We start from the raw sequence: 16,370 nt of genomic DNA, 5'->3' as shown, positions 1-16,370 counted from the left end.
TTCTTTAACGGTTTTCTTTGTGTTTAACTTGCCCCAGTTCCACATGACTCGGGCTCCAAATAATCTCAAACCGTTCTTATTTCCTTTAAATGCTTTGATCACCTTCCCAGGGTTTTATGATTAACTTTTAAGACTAGGCCCAAACTGGGTGCGCATGTCATGTCCCTAGAATCGGCATTGAACAAAAATGCTAAAAGGACTAACAAAAAGATGACTGGAAATAATAAAAGACCAGATTTTGTATTAGACTACCGGTGAAATGGTTTAAATAATAAAACAAACAAAACAATCCAGAACAAAATCCTAAAACAAACTGGACAAGACAACATCCGACTTATAACCCTAATAATCCGAACAACAGAAATGACAACAAAATGAGCCACCACAAGCTTCTCTCTTGCTGACCAAGGAACGAAACATCCTCTCACTTTATCAAAATTGGCATTTTAGCCATTGAGCTTTGCATCAATACTGCCGAGACCATTACCAGCTTCAACCTCATCAACCTCCGTCAGCAAGTTCTCAAGGGGGTTCGAGTGCTCCTGTTATCAGGCCTGATCCCCGCAAAGTGTGCTTCTGGGTCTTGTATTTCCGGCTTACCACAAACCAACCACCTAACTTTCTTTGTGATTCAAAGCAAAACAGCTTAGAATGGACTCAGTCGGTTCTCATTATTAATAACATCTTTTCCTCTTTTTTTTCATTTTTATTTTTTCATTTTTTTTCTTCTTTTTTCGATTTTTTTTCATTTTTTCTTTTCTTTTTTTTTCGATTTTTTTTCATTTTTTTTCATTTTTTGTTGTGGTCGAATCTTATGGAGATTGCCTACGTATCATGACCCCGCATGAATCAGACCTTGCGTAGTTCGGACCAATAAAGATAAACAATACTCAACATTTTTTTTTATTTTCATATTAAAACAAACTGGGTTTCAAAGGTTTAAAGATGACCTACAAACTTGAAAATCAAACAACCCGCATATTCTAATCAAAAGATTTACAAACTCAAAAACAAACGCTAGCTTCCTTTCCCCGTTTGTCAAATGCAACCAAACGACTATTTTTGCAAATGTGGCCCCTTCCAAATTTCACATGAATTTTGAGGCCGAGGAGGATTATTTTATGACACTTTACAAACTTGTCCGTTCTTTTACGAAAATAGCCTTTCGACAACTGAATGATACTCTAAGGCTATTTCGGCAAGAACGGTTTAAGACGCGGCTGAAACTGGCTTGGCTTATTTTTGACAAAACCCAAAGGTATTCACCTGACCGCTGACTTTTTTTCCAAACTACAATAAAAACGTGGTGTTGCAAACACGGCCCTTCAGCGCCTCGGGGACGAAGATTTATAAGGCTGAGTGGGTCGACTAGACCAAAAATCCTAAACATGACCCAAATGTGGCTATTTATGCAAAGTCAGCCTTCCGGCGTCCCTTTCGGGAACATTCGGCTATTTATGACAAAACAGCATCACCTGACTTATTTATGACTCTTTTTATCATTTTTTCAAATTAGAAAACTCAATATTGCAAGCACGACCTTTCAACGTCTCGGGGACGAAGATTTTTAAGGCTGTGTGGGTCAACTAGACCAAATCTTAAAAAATGATCCGAAGGTGGCTGTTTACGCAAAGTCAGCCTTCCGGCGTCCTTTTCGGGAACATTCGGCTATTTATGGCAAAACAACATCACCCGACTTATTTACGACAAAAATCAATATTTGACATATTATTTGTTTATTATTATTATTATTAATTAATTGTTTTTGGCTTTTTAGCAAAAGATGGGGTTGGATCCGATGAGGGTTGCCTACGTATCTCACATCCGGTGAGAATCAAACCCGCGTAGTTCGGGCAATCAAGAATAAGTAGATGAACTAATTTTTTTTTTAATTTTTTAATTTGCGAAAGAACTACTTTAAAAGAAGAAAGGAAGTATTTTTTTTGATTGATTTTATTTTTTTTTAAAAGAAAGACTTCTAAGATATATTTTTTTTGAATTTTCGTTTTTTTTTATTCTGAAGAAAAGAAGAAAATATTTTTCGGAATTTTACCTTTAATAAAAGAAATGCTTCTCAAAATGTTTTTTGAATTTTGAATTTTCTTTTCAATTTTGAAAGAAGAATCAAAATATTTTCGGATTTTTTTTTATTATTATTATTTTTTTTAAAAAAACAATTAGAAAAACTTTCTAAAGAAGTCCATAATGGAAAATATTTTTGGATTTTTTTTTGTTTTTGAAAATTGGGGGTCTAAAAACCTTTCTAGACTTTTTGGCAAGACAAATATTTTTGCAACAAGTAAAGACATATATATATATATATATTTTTGAAAAAAATAAAAAAAAACTTTTGGATTTATATATATATATATATATACATGTATATATACTTGCGACAAATAATGAAAGACTCTTTACTTTTTTTCTTTTTTTTTATTTGTTGCATTTTCATAAACAACTAAGTAATAATAAAAAAACATTTTTTAAAAAAATAAGACTCTTTTTCATTTTCATTTTCATGGCAAAACAAACTATTTTCTTTTCTATTTTTTTTTTTAAAAACAAAACAGAACAATGATGATTTTTTTTTCTATTTTTTCTTTTAATAAAACAACTAATAAGACATTTTTTCATTTTCTCAAAATATCGGCAGAGTTTTGACAGTATTTGTTTTTTTTTCAAAATAAACAATCAATTCCCTAACCGCTATTTTTCGATTTCACAATATTCATAATATTCAAACACCGGTCAGCGAGACAAAATAAATGCACGGAAAACAAATAGGATGTATCAGGATGGTCTTTTCATATCAGGTTGCTAGTCCTAGACGGACCCAACCCCTGTGTTGAGTCCCCTAAGTCAAATGCAACGTGATGCAAATAAGCGTTCCTACTAGGGATCCGGCATGAAGTCACGTTATTCTATGTTCAAAAACCTGGGTCGGTGTTCTAGACAGTGTACCCGAGCGGACAACTCGAGTTGAGGAAGGAGCTCCTTTCCGGGAACCAAAAGGCCAGCCGGCTTAGAAACTTTCCGAGCCTCTTTTATTCAGGGTATGACACTAACAGAATAGGGAGTCTTAACCAGTAAGCACATCCCCGAAGGTAAGAAGAGTAGGTTTCGGCACAGTTTATATGTACAGTTCAAATAATATCAAAGCAGTAAAAGCAGCATTTAGCACATTAGGCTCAAACATGTAAAAATCAGATAAAACCAAATATAACAATTTATCTAAGCTCGAATTTCTAACCCTGAACCAGTGGTTCTGGGTAATAATCCCCAGCAGAGTCGCCAGAGCTGTCACACCTCCTTTTTCCGCACCCGCGAGGGTGCAAGGGAGTTTTTCCAATTAAAGGACAATCGAAACGGGATTTATTTATTTATTTCAGAGTCGCCACTTGGGAGATTTAGGGTGTCCCAAGTCACCAATTTAATCCCGAATCGAGGAAAAGAATGACTCTATATTACGGTCTGCGTACCAGAAATCTGGATAAGGAATTCTGTTAACCCGGGAGAAGGTGTTAGGCATTCCCGAGTTCCGTGGTTCTAGCACGGTCGCTCAACTGTCATATTCGGCTTGATTATCTGATTTTATACAAATGTGAACTTATGTGCAAATTTTATCTTTTTACCAATTTCATAATTATTATTTTACGAGAATTGCAACGTCGTGAAAACATATCTCGAACCACGTTACATCAATGCACCCGTGGTTATTGACATATCTCGACTCCGTTGAGATTTGGATTTGGGTCACAACAATGTGCACCCGAGTTTAAAGAGATAACTTTATTAAATACGCGCCTAAAGTGACTAGCGTATCATTATTTTAGGAAGGCCGTGGAATTTTGCTAAACGGTTCATCCCGAAGTCTAAGCAATTTTAAAGCAAATATTTACTGAGGGCCCCGCGATTTTTGTATTTTTCGGCGAGGCTCATCTCATTTTTATTTTTAAGGATAAACCTACAGTGACTACATTTTTTCTATTAAGTTTGTCTCTAAAACAAAAGAAAATACCTCAATTAATTACATGCTGAAAAGATGTAACTTATTAGTTATTAGTTTACGGTTAATGCGAATGGAAAATTGCGATCGAGTTTGTTCAAAAAAAAAACTGCTTTCATTCTATATTCTTTTATTCAATAATACTAGAACATGAGATTGACACACCATAATATCAAAACAGATTAACTATTTTTCGATTAATTTAAACTAACATTATTATATGAAGAAGTTATACATACGTAACCTTCTCGTTTGTTTTGTTTGTTTTGGTTGTAGGATCCCACCTGGAGAATAGAGGTTGTTAAATTCAAGATGATGAAGCCAGGCGCCTGCCCATAATAACAGAAGAATACATTCCAGTCTTTACTTTTCAAGTGTTGAAGTTGGGAGCCCGCCCAGATAACAGAGGCATATATTTCAGTCTTTAATTTTCAAGTAGTGAAGTTGGGAGTCCGCCCAGATAACAGAGGCATACATTCCAGTCTTTACTTTTCAAGTGTTGAAGTTGGGAGCCCGCCCAGATAACAGAGGCATACATTCCAGTCTTTACTTTTCAAGTGTTGAAGTTGGGAGCCCGCCCATAATAACAGAGGCATACATTTCAAGATCAAGTTAGAAGACAATAAAACAGAGGGTTACAACAAGAATCTCCAACAGGAAACAATAAAATCTCAGCACCGGAAACAGAAGGTTGCAACAAGAGGTCCCAGCACAAATTCAGGCGCATGACTCAAAAGGAAGAAAAGACGCGTCTTGAAAGAAGCAGCTGGTGAACATTAAATCATGCCCAGCATAACAAGTCTGATGAAGAAAGTCGTACCCACCAGAGGAACCGCCAAAAGCTTAATGAAGAAAGCCATGTCCCCAGCGGACCGAGCAAAATGATGAAAACTGGTATTCAGAAAAGCAGATGGCCAGTATCATTCCAAAATTCACGGAAGAAAAGCACCGGAGGAAACACAAGTCGACAAGTAAGCAAGGCAACAAGAACAAATTTTAGTCTAGCCTACCTTCTTGTTTTCTTTTAATCACGGTGTAACAAGGAGATCAGTAAGCAGTGATAACAGCATGCAACAGCAGTAACATTGCAGTCTCACGGTAGTCCCAGCTACCAAAACTTCCCGAACTACATTGACCTGATTCCTGTTTAGCCCAGGATATGTAGGAAACCTTTGAAGCAAAGGTTCGGTCAAATCTTTTTCAAAAAAAAAAAAAAAAAGCTTCACACGGAGTACTCGGATGGGCAAAAATCGCTCACTTTATCTTTGCATGAAAACCCTTCGTGTCTTCGGGCAAAGAGGGGCAGCTGTAAGCACGTGATTTTTGCCCTATATGAGAATTACTCCCAAAAAATTCAAAAATAAAATAATTTTTCTTGGTGTGCAATTTTTGTGATATTTTGTGTAACTATTTGTATGTTTGTCTATGCATGTTTATTTGTTAAATTAATAAAAAATACAAAAATAGGCATCTTTTGCATTTTTAGCATTTAATGTCCAAATGAACAATTTTATGCTTAATTATTACTTAATTGTGCGTTAATTGTTATTGGAAGTTAATTTGCGCTTTTATAACTTAATTTAGTTCTTAATAATAATTTAAGTACTTTTATAATTTAGTTTTAGAAAAATAAAAGAAGAAAAGAGAACAAAAATACAAAGAAAAATCGGATTGGGCCACTTCTTCAATTTCAAACCACAGGCCCAAATAATTGCCCAACTTTCCCCATGACCCGGTCCGTTTCAAACCGGGTCGATCCGGTCCGCTCCATTAACCCAACACCCCTTCTTCATTTTTGTCCAACACAAAACAAAACCAAAAAAATAAAAAATAAAAAGTGAATTATCACTATTAATAGTTTTATTTTTTGTTTTTTTATATATAAAAAAAATCCGAAAATATTTTATTTTATTTATTATTTTTATTTTAAAAAAAATATATATATATAGTAATTTCGGAAATGATTTTTAAAAAAAATAAAAAAAATAAAAAAAAAAGTAAAAGAATGTAGAAAATTTAAAAAAAGTAAAAAGTTTTAAAAAATTTAAAAGAAAAATAAGGTTGGAATTAAAAAATAAATATAAAGGTATTTGAAAATTTAAAAAATTTAAAGTAATTGAAAGTAGCATTTTTAAAAGAAAAAGAAAAGATAGTGGTTTGTTTTTTAAAGAAAAGTTAAATAAAGTGAGATTCTCTTTTAAAAAAATAAAAAGTGGGATTTTAAATAAGATAAAGTAATTAAAGTTGAAATTTTAAAAATAAAAGTAAATAAAGGTGGGATTTCTTTTTCTAAAAAAATAAAAGCAATTTGTAAGTGGGATTTCTTTTAATTAAAAAAATAATAAAATAATAAAAAACAAATCTGAAAATTTCGAAAATTTTGCTATAAATATAAGAGAAAATTTAGGAAGAAGGGGTGGAGAAAAAAGAGGAAAAACTAGATAGAGAGAAGAAGAAAAGAGGGGGCGGAGAGAGCAGTATACACTCGATATACACTCTGGATACATAAAATATACAGAGACAGAATTCATTTTGAAGAGAGTAAAAAATATAGAAACAAATTTTCTGAAATATTGAGAGTGGAAGAACACCATAGAGAGTTCAAATCTAGAAATAAAAAATAAAGAGAGATTTCCGCACTATTTGTCTTCTCCATTTTTACTAGTTTTCTCCGTGTTGCTGGGATTTCTGGACTGAGGTGTTGAAGCTACTGTGTTGGGCTTTCTGCTGCTGTATGTTGCTATGTTACATACTACTCTCCTACTTCTTTTCTTCTTGTACTGCCATTTCCAGGTACACATTTGTACACTCTTGGCTTGAAGCGAAAAAAATGAAATATTAATCAGGCTTTGTTTCTGTTGATTTCCTCCTGTTTAGATTTGTGTTTGAATATTAATTTTCCTCTCTTTGTATAAAAATGTAGTTGATTGATTAATGAGTAATAAGGTTACGTATGTATAACTTCTTCATATAATAATGTTAGTTTAAATTAATCGAAAAATAGTTAATCTGTTTTGATATTATGGTGTGTCAATCTCATGTTCTAGTATTATTGAATAAAAGAATATAGAATGAAAGCAGTTTTTCTTTAAACAAACTCGATCGCAATTTTCCATTCGCATTAATCATAAACTAATAACTAATAAGTTACATCTTTTCAGCATGTAATTAATTGAGGTATTTTCTTTTGTTTTAGAGACAAACTTAATAGAAAAAATGTAGTCACTGTAGGTTTATCCTTAAAAATAAAAATGAGATGAGCCTCGCCGAAAAATACAAAAATCGCGGGGCCCTCAGTAAATATTTGCTTTAAAATTGCTTAGACTTCGGGATGGACCGTTTAGCAAAATTCCATGGCCTTCCTAAAATAATGATACGCTAGTCACTTTAGGCGCGTATTTAATAAAGTTATCTCTTTAAACTCGGGTGCACATTGATGTGAGCCAAATCCAAATCTCAACGGAGACGAGATATGTCAATAACCACGGGTGCATTGATGTAACGTAGTTCGAGATATGTTTTCACGACGTTGCAATTCTCGTAAAATAATAATTATGAAATTGGTAAAAAGATAAAATTTGCACATAAGTTCACATTTGTATAAAATCAGATAATCAAGCCGAATATGACAGTTGAGCGACCGTGCTAGAACCACGGAACTCGGGAATGCCTAACACCTTCTCCCGGGTTAACAGAATTCCTTATCCAGATTTCTGGTACGCAGACCGTAATATAGAGTCATTCTTTTCCTCGATTCGGGATTAAATTGGTGACTTGGGACACCCTAAATCTCCCAAGTGGCGACTCTGAAATAAATAAATAAATCCCGTTTCGATTGTCCTTTAATTGGAAAAACTCCCTTGCACCCTCGCGGGTGCGGAAAAAGGAGGTGTGACACATGGTATCTAAGTGATAACAACAGAACCAAATTTATTACATGACTCAGAAAAGAAGTCTGAATAAGGTTTGCCTACTGATTTTAACATACTGCAGTTAAACAAGGACAATTTTGTTTTTATTTAAGCAATTACCTAAGGCTTGCCTAGGTGTAAAGTGATGTGCGTCAGTTATTCTGAGTTATTAAATCAGTGTGGAAATTATTTTACCCTAAGAGCATGTTGTTCTAGTTGATACGAGTGCAGAGGTTATCCCCAGTTATTTTAAACAGGATAATCAAGTATGAAGTTGTTGTTACCTCTTTTGTAATTAGCAGTTTACACTAAGTGTGAATACAAGTGCGAATGAGATCCTATAACATGGTATCTAAGATGTATGTATAAAAATCATGATGCAGAATTCCTAGAGCAGGATTTCTAAATGCACATAGCAGGATTGCAGAATTTCCTAAGAGCAAGATTTCTAAATGCACATGGTAGTGTAGAACATAATAGTAAAGTGCTAATTATTAGCAGATTTTAGCACATGATTTTTGTAAAGGTGCACATGCTGAAATAATAAACATGAGACCTAAGAGCATGATTTCTATTGCATGTATGAACCCTAAGCATGGTTTCTATTGGTGGAAGCATCACAACCATTTCTCAACTAATCAATGCTCAAAATGCTGCTTCTAAAGAGATCAGAAGGTTGAGGGCTCAGAATGCCATACTAGAAACTCAGCTCAGTCAAGCAGTTAAAGGACTCGTTCCGTTAATGAAGAAGTTGCCCGCCTGACAAAGGAAAATGATAAGCTCCGCGTGCCTCTTAGATACCTCCTAGTGACCAGTTGTCTTCTGTTATGATGTTTTGTGACTGTTGTTTCTATTTTTGGTTGTCTTTTTGCTGATGGCATGCTGGATTTCACCATTACTGCTCCTGTTTCGCTCAGTCCATTGTTCATATCAATGAAACAACTCCTATTTTTGCTTGTACAATGTTATTTTCCTTTGGCTTCTCTTTTCTGTCATGTTGTGTGCACATATGTGGCATGAGTTGGATGCGTTAGACTTCTTTATGTTGTTTGCCTGCTTGTGTATTTTTAATAATGCCAAAAGGGGGAAGAGATAGTAGTATAGTATTGTGAAATGGGGGATCAAAAGGATCAAAAGGTCAGGGGGAACTTGTGAAAAATTGATTCAAAACAAGGGATCTGATTAAGGGGAAATTAAAAGCAAAAGGTCAGGGGGAACTAGTGAAGTTCCTGGTACCTCATCTGGTTATTCCCATTCTAAACAAATACTATCAATGCCTAAGTTTGTCATCATCAAAAAGGGAAAAATTGATGGGGTTTCAATGTCTTTGCCTTATGTTTCTTATGTTTTGATGATTTAACAAACTTATTGTTAAGAACGAGATAGGGAACCTGACTCACTTGGTACAAATTTCAAATGAACAAAGTTCAGTCTGAACTCGAGCTAATGAACTGCTACAAGGAGGAACACGACATGGACCTGATCCCTTGGTGTTCTCTGACAGAAGTACAAGTCAACTATACAGCTGGAACGCAACTACAAAAAGTGACTGCCTGCAACTATACACGCGACAGTGCAGCAGTCACTTCCCATTGGGAAGAAGCGTGTACCAAGAATAGACATCATCCTTGTGATGTCTTTGGTAGTATAACAACATGGTGGAAGACACAATATATTCACTTGAGCATTTAGTGATATTCTCTCAAGCATTAAAGTGTCCATCCAACATTGAAGTCACAAGTGTGTCAAGAACAAGAAGACAACTCCACTAAAGGATCAGTTTCACAATGAGTCTATGTGTATCCGTAGTCGAGTTGTAATCTTGTTATTTGTTCTTCATTGTAACTCCTACCCTGCTTTCTTAGAAGCTGTGTTTTAGGAAATCCAAAATCACAAACCTTCTAAGTTTGTGTTGTGACTAGAGTTAGTCATAAGTTAAAGCCTTTATATTTAGTGAGTGACAAAGTGGCTTGTGATAGGTGTATCACGATTTAGTTGAGTTGAAGTCTTTGTAATAGAGTCATTACAAAGTGGCTTATAATAGTGTGATTACAAGTTAGTGAAGTTGAAAGCCTACAAGTATAGGTCGTGGTTTTTGTCCCATTGAGTGAGATTTTTCCACGTAAAAATCTCGTGTCTCTTTTATTTACTGCTTCATTAGTATTCTCAGTGGAAACTCATAGAAGACCAGGTACTCTATAGTTTGGTGGACTCATATAAACTAACAGAGACATTGAATCCCATTTATTTTGAAAGACAAGGTCTAATATTTTTTTTTCAAGTTATGAAGTTGTGTTTGTTTAGCATTTTTTTGAAAAAAAAAAAAGAGAGAGAAAGATATGCAAACATTATAATCACCTTATTTTCACACACAAAAAAAATCAAATATTGTAGAACATAAAAAACGGCTATGAATTTTTCAGGGTAATCTGGAATTTTTTTTATTGACAATGAATATGTGGCTAACGTATTTCATATGCATCTTTTCCTTTTGAAATAGAAACAAAGCAATAAGGATAACAAGTTCAAAATCAAGTGAGGGGATGAAATCCCAACAGTATCTCCACAAGGCGCGAAGAAATGCTAAAAACACAAGTTCATGCCATTCAAAACAAGACTCTTAACTAAAGATCAGATTACTTAAATCACTAGCTATTGAGTTAGCATGCCTAGAGATATAGGTTGATAATAGTGACCATATAGTTCGTAGTCAAGAGCTTAAGGGCGAATTTATAAGGTAGTTTATGGGGCACGTGAACTCGTGATCTCTCCGCCAAATTAGGTTTTATGTATAGATTTTCTAGAATTAGTCTAATATTAAATATTGGCGTCCATGCTCTACAGTGGCTAATGGTGCATGGGTTGAATATTTTACCCAAAGGAACAAGATCAATCCTCACTTATACCTACTTTTCTTCTTCTTTAGTAGTGTACCTATATTTTAAAAATCTTAGATCCGCCTCGACAAGAGGTGACAATGTGATCGACAAGTGACAAGATTACTATTCTTATGAGACACAGACCGTTTAATAGCATAGATTTCTAAGTAAAAAAAAAAAAAGTTGAGTTCATACCCTTGAGTGTGTCTTCCCAAAAATAAATCTTCTTTATGTTTTCGTTCTTCATTTGCTAGAAAATCTGCACACTTGTTTGCCTCCTTCCCCTTGTGTATAATAGCGATCTTGCCCTGTATTAATTGCGGAAGGTAGACATCCACTCCTCACTGCAATTTGTTAGTTTTGTCTTTTTAGTCAAAGACTAAGATCCCTAAAGACAAGGAAGCTTCACATAGAACATAGTTGCTTCATCTTATCAATTGCACCATTTAGAATTTAAGTTTGTTTTACACCTAGAGACTTGCACCTTGTTACGATCCAAATTACATCACAACAATCGTGATAACACTTAATTTTTAAAACTAGGTAAGTCTAATATTTAACATTTATTTAAAACAGTAAAAATATAATATAAAGAAAAAGAATCTATATTATTATATCTATAATAATTGAAGGCCATTAGCCCGGTGACGTGGCAATCTTAGCGAGCATGATTTGCATTTATCTTTTCCTACATTTGTTTTCATTTTTTTCCTGACTTCAACCGTGAAAACAATAAGTGATGACATATTGACACCGCTTGAGAAACACCACCGTCTCTTTCTACGGCTGTTTAGTCCCTAATTGATAATGGAAAAGGGCACTATGGAGAGACATCAAATACATAGTATTGATCCAACTGTCGACAATCCATTTAAGATACTATCAAAATTACAGCACCGGTAATCTGAATTTGGGATTCATTTCATACACTGAAGTTGGTAACTTTCTTCTTTTTTCCATGATCGAAAACTAAAAGGTACATTTCTCTTGAAACTTCTGACCCAAAATTTCTTCTTCAAATCTGATATTGTTCACTTTTTATTTTTATTATGTTGCTTCACCGTTGTTGAACTTATTGGTTTACTCTTTTCTCTGCTAATCTCTCTATTCTTTGAATGAACATTAAGACTCACATCGCAAAGGCAAAATGAGGGAATAAATACACTATTTAGCCTCTTTATTTAATCTCTCAATACTTTCCTCATCTGCATTTTCATTTCACGTGTTCTAATTACTTAATTCGGGGGGGGGGGGGGGAGCATGATATGCTTATTTTGGCGCCCATGATGTGTTCGACACAATGACCACACAGAAAAATTGCCCACTGCTTCTGTAAATGATGCTAACAAGTGCCCAGTTATTTAATTAACAGTGGTGGGTCAGTAACTCTTTCAGAAGAAATCTTTAGCATCTATGCCTTTTTTGCTTATATTTGCGGCATGTAAAATTTACACCCTTTCAATTTAACAAGTGAATGTTTTTGCTGAATATATATATGGAACAAAATACCATGAATAATTGGGGATGAGGGCCGAGAATAATTTAGACTCTTCATCAATTGCATCTTCCTGTTTACCATCTATGGTTGAAGTAACTTCCCTATAAATTAAGTGTTAAAAGTACATTCTTTATCATTGTTTGCTATTTATCTATGTAGGTGCTATCTATTTTTTCGTTTTACTATCAATAATATGAGAAATTGATTACGCCAGTTATATTTTGTGGTATTGTGAATGTTCCTTAATGCTTGACGAAAAAGAATAATCATAATGTTGCAGCTTTTTAGTACGACTATACTATTGACACTTGCCAAAAATGAATACCCATATTGATGGATTTTTGACAGATAAAAGAAGTCCTCACATGGTGAAAGAAGCTCGTGATAAGAATATCAAAATTGTGGGATCTATTATCATATGACAATGCCTTAGAAAGAAGCATTGTTGTTGCAACAACACCTCAACTGTAGAGAGGCAACAGAAAATCATCTTCTTGCAAACACAAATCATGTCACCTCCATATCAAATGCAGGGTAATCTTGCGGTTACACCTTCCTTCTACTTCAGAAATATGTTAGAATATCGAATCTTCTATTTATTTATTTCCTCATACATCATATATATGAATATAACAATGGTTATGCATGAATAAATTAATTTTTAAACAATGGTATCCGTCCAACTTGCATGCTCTATCAATTTAATTTTTTCCATGTGGTAGTACTTATTGTTGAGTTTTCCCCCATCGGATTGATTTGATAAGGAATAATGTGGTTCATGCTTTTCAGTTTCTTTTTTAAGTTAAGCCCCAAAACTTTCCATGCGGTAGAACTGATTGTCGAGTTTTTCCCCCATCGGATTGATTTGACAAGGAATAATGTGGTTCATGCTTTTTCAATTTTTTTAAGTTAAGCCCCAAAACTGTAGTAATACTCATTTATGTTTCTTCCTATCAATAACTAAACTATAAACTGAGAAACTTGTTATTGTTGCGCTCATGGTCTCTTGATAAATCTTTCAGTGCTTATTTGAATGTGAACTAGGACTTGAAAGCTAATATATTCAACTCTATTTGTCAAGAATAATTGTGTAATGTGATTGTTGTAATTTTGCTGCTTGGACACAGTTAACATTTTAATCCCTCTAAAACTCCTTTCAAGTCAATTTAGTATTTGGCTTTGTTAATTATTAACTACTTATTATTTTTCTTACATTTTCAGACTATACAGCTCAGATTTGATCTTTAAATAATTTGGCGTCATTTTATATGTTTTTTAGTAATTATAGCAGCTAACCTGCATTTAATTTCTTTATGATGAAAGATTATACTATGGAAGTCATGTGATATGTATCGAGATAATGCCAGTCTATTCTCTTCTACAATGGTTTTAAAGCCACCAGCAGATTGCCACAACTTAGCTTAATGTATTAGTTGTGAATTAGATATCATACATACTTTTTGTTAATGATAACGAGGATGTATATGAAACGGCATATGATTTTGCAGACAATATGGAGGATTACCGTGTTACCAGTAACTTATTAGGTAAAGATATTATGTGGTAGTATACCGATGACATAATATCTTTAACCTAAGTTGCTCCGACACTTCAGTTTAGGTGCCGCACCCGTGTCGACACGACACTAGTATGGGTGTGGGTATGGGATCCGTACCAAATTTGGTCAAACACTTTTGGGTACTTTGACCACAACGGACGGAAAATTCGATATAAGATACAATTTGATTCCCGAAATCAAAAGCAAAACTAGAATAATTTTGAAGAAAATAACATACCTTATCTACGACATCAATCCTTTACTTATTTATAACTTGAAAATAAAAAAGAAATCCACACTTTACAAGCTATACGTAAGTATTCCACTAAATTTCTTACAAATTTAGATATATATATATATAATTAATTTTAGATCCCCGCACCCATATCTATACTATGATCCGTATCCCCGAATCTTAGCATTTACATCTCGAAGGATCCGACCTCTAGATCCGCACCCGTGTCGGACACCCGCACTCGTGTCCGAGCAACTTAGTCTTTAACTCATTTAAATTTACTTTCATTGTTCTCCTGACTTATTTATGTGTCGAGGCATGTACCTATTGTTTTATATATGTAGACCATTTTATGTGCGTAGCTGATTTGGATATTTATAGTGGCAATATAAAGAATGACTCTCTATAGTTTATATAAAATCATATACTGTGAGAAATTTAGTTGAGTGAAGAAAAGGGAAAAAACGTACACGTAAATTTTCTTTTAATCAAATTCTTGGTGTGGCATTGAACACCATGATATTGAATGGGGCTTTGGCTACTTGATCCCAAGAAGAAGAAAAATTAACTAGAGTTGTGGCTGAGAAGTTATTTATATATACGTAAAAAATGGTCTTTTATTTTTTATATTCATCGATAATTTACAACACGATAGATATTGCTACAATGTAAAATATATTAAATTGCCTAAAGGAAAATATATTTACCTTTTTTAACTTCATGTGTTGTTTTATTTTGTTCTTAAAATCCCTTATTTAGTTAAATTATTATTTGTTGATTTATTTTGGAAGTGTGTTTATGACAAGAATTGCATATTTCTTAACACCTAACCTTTTAGTTCTCATTTTTTATGAATAGATTCCTAGATATTGCTCAAAATGCATTGGCCATTAATTTTATTTTATTTTCCTTTCCCTTGTCCACCTTTTGCTTTTTCTCTAGGAGTTCCTTGTGTGGATGATCTTTTTTCAAAGTTGGATTCTTTTTTTCATGCAGGTGGTTGGAACATTGTCCTTATTGCTTGCTCAATCTCCCAAGCTACACAAATACTGGTCTTACACATGCTCACCGTGTTTATTGTAGTTGGTAAATATCTTAATTATGATATTTACTTGCTTTTGTTTGCCCTCTAACATACTATTGATATGCCTATCACCTCTGTTGAGTTCAAAATTGAGTAGTGTGCAGTTAATAATAGTAATCATAATAAAACAGTCATATATTCTTCGACGGAGACTAAATTTCTAAATTTTACTGTTGTAAATACATAAAAAGTTATGGTGACCATGAGTTTTTTCATTTTTTTTTATATTTTGTTGTTTATATGTATATCATTTTCTAATTTTATTACTTATGATCTTTAACTATGTTTCTCTTCATAGTTTGAGCGTATAATCATAGTTACTTCATCGTAGATGATCTCTTCATCAAATTGCTTAGGTTTTTCTTTCAAGCGTTCTTCTTTTCCGATCTTCAACTTAGGCTTTGTTTGTAGAGTGAAGAAATAACTCTCTGGTAATTAGGGGAATTGCATTTGCTTCGCTTCTTCGGAACGACATATAATTTCATAAATTCTACTTACAGTCTTTAGAGTTATAACTTGCTTCAATTTGTTCAAGTAAAATTTATTCCCTTTGGTTGATTAAAATTTTATAATCTTTATTCAAAAAAATTATATTTTATACTGGAAAAATATTATAAGGTGTAATTACCTTATAAGAGAAAAGACTCCCAGACACACACATGTGAAAATTTTACTTTTTTAAGTACTGTTTTATTTCTCCTCCCTCCTATTTAAAGTCCTTTTTGTAAGAAGTTTTTTTTCCCTCTCTGGTGCTTGCATTGTAATTTATGTTTATGTTCAGAATCTCATGATTCTATTCCTTATATTTGTGTTACTTAAATATTTAATCAAAAAATAAATAAAAATTCTCATAGCATATATTGTTAGCTTCTTTAATATTTTAATTCCTGAGTTTCCACTACTAAAGTTTTCCTCCTCCAATTTCTTCGCCCTTTTCTCTTTAGTGATTTTGTCGGTTCATTACTTTAGTATTTTTCTGTTGTCTTTGAATTTCTTTTTAGGTTTGTTGATTCGCGACTTTTGCCTTTGCATTATTCTTCTTATAATATAGCTAATAACCTGAAGATTTAGAAATTGCCTTTCCTCTATTCTGATCTATCTCCTATTAATAAATTTTCGTGGCGTTAAGTGTTTATCATTCGGAAAATCTACTCAAACCCTGTGTTAGAAAAATGGTATAAGTATAGCTTTGTATAGTT

General features: G+C 33.5%; 1 long non-coding RNA gene across 1 annotated transcript; it reads left to right on the top strand.

The window, feature by feature from the left end:
• The first annotated feature begins 11,502 nt into the window (after positions 1-11,502).
• LOC107813577 (uncharacterized) lies at positions 11,503-16,202 on the top strand. The gene is made up of 3 exons (XR_001654378.2): positions 11,503-11,772; positions 12,643-12,828; positions 15,084-16,202. It is a non-coding gene; the product is annotated as an uncharacterized LOC107813577 (long non-coding RNA).
• Positions 16,203-16,370: the final 168 nt, after the last annotated feature.

Source organism: Nicotiana tabacum, chromosome 11 (genome assembly GCF_000715075.1).
Source record: "Nicotiana tabacum cultivar K326 chromosome 11, ASM71507v2, whole genome shotgun sequence".
Taxonomy (NCBI): Eukaryota; Viridiplantae; Streptophyta; class Magnoliopsida; order Solanales; family Solanaceae; genus Nicotiana; species Nicotiana tabacum.
The sequence above is the reverse complement of the archived record's forward strand: the minus strand, read 5'-3'. Positions and strand labels throughout refer to the sequence as shown.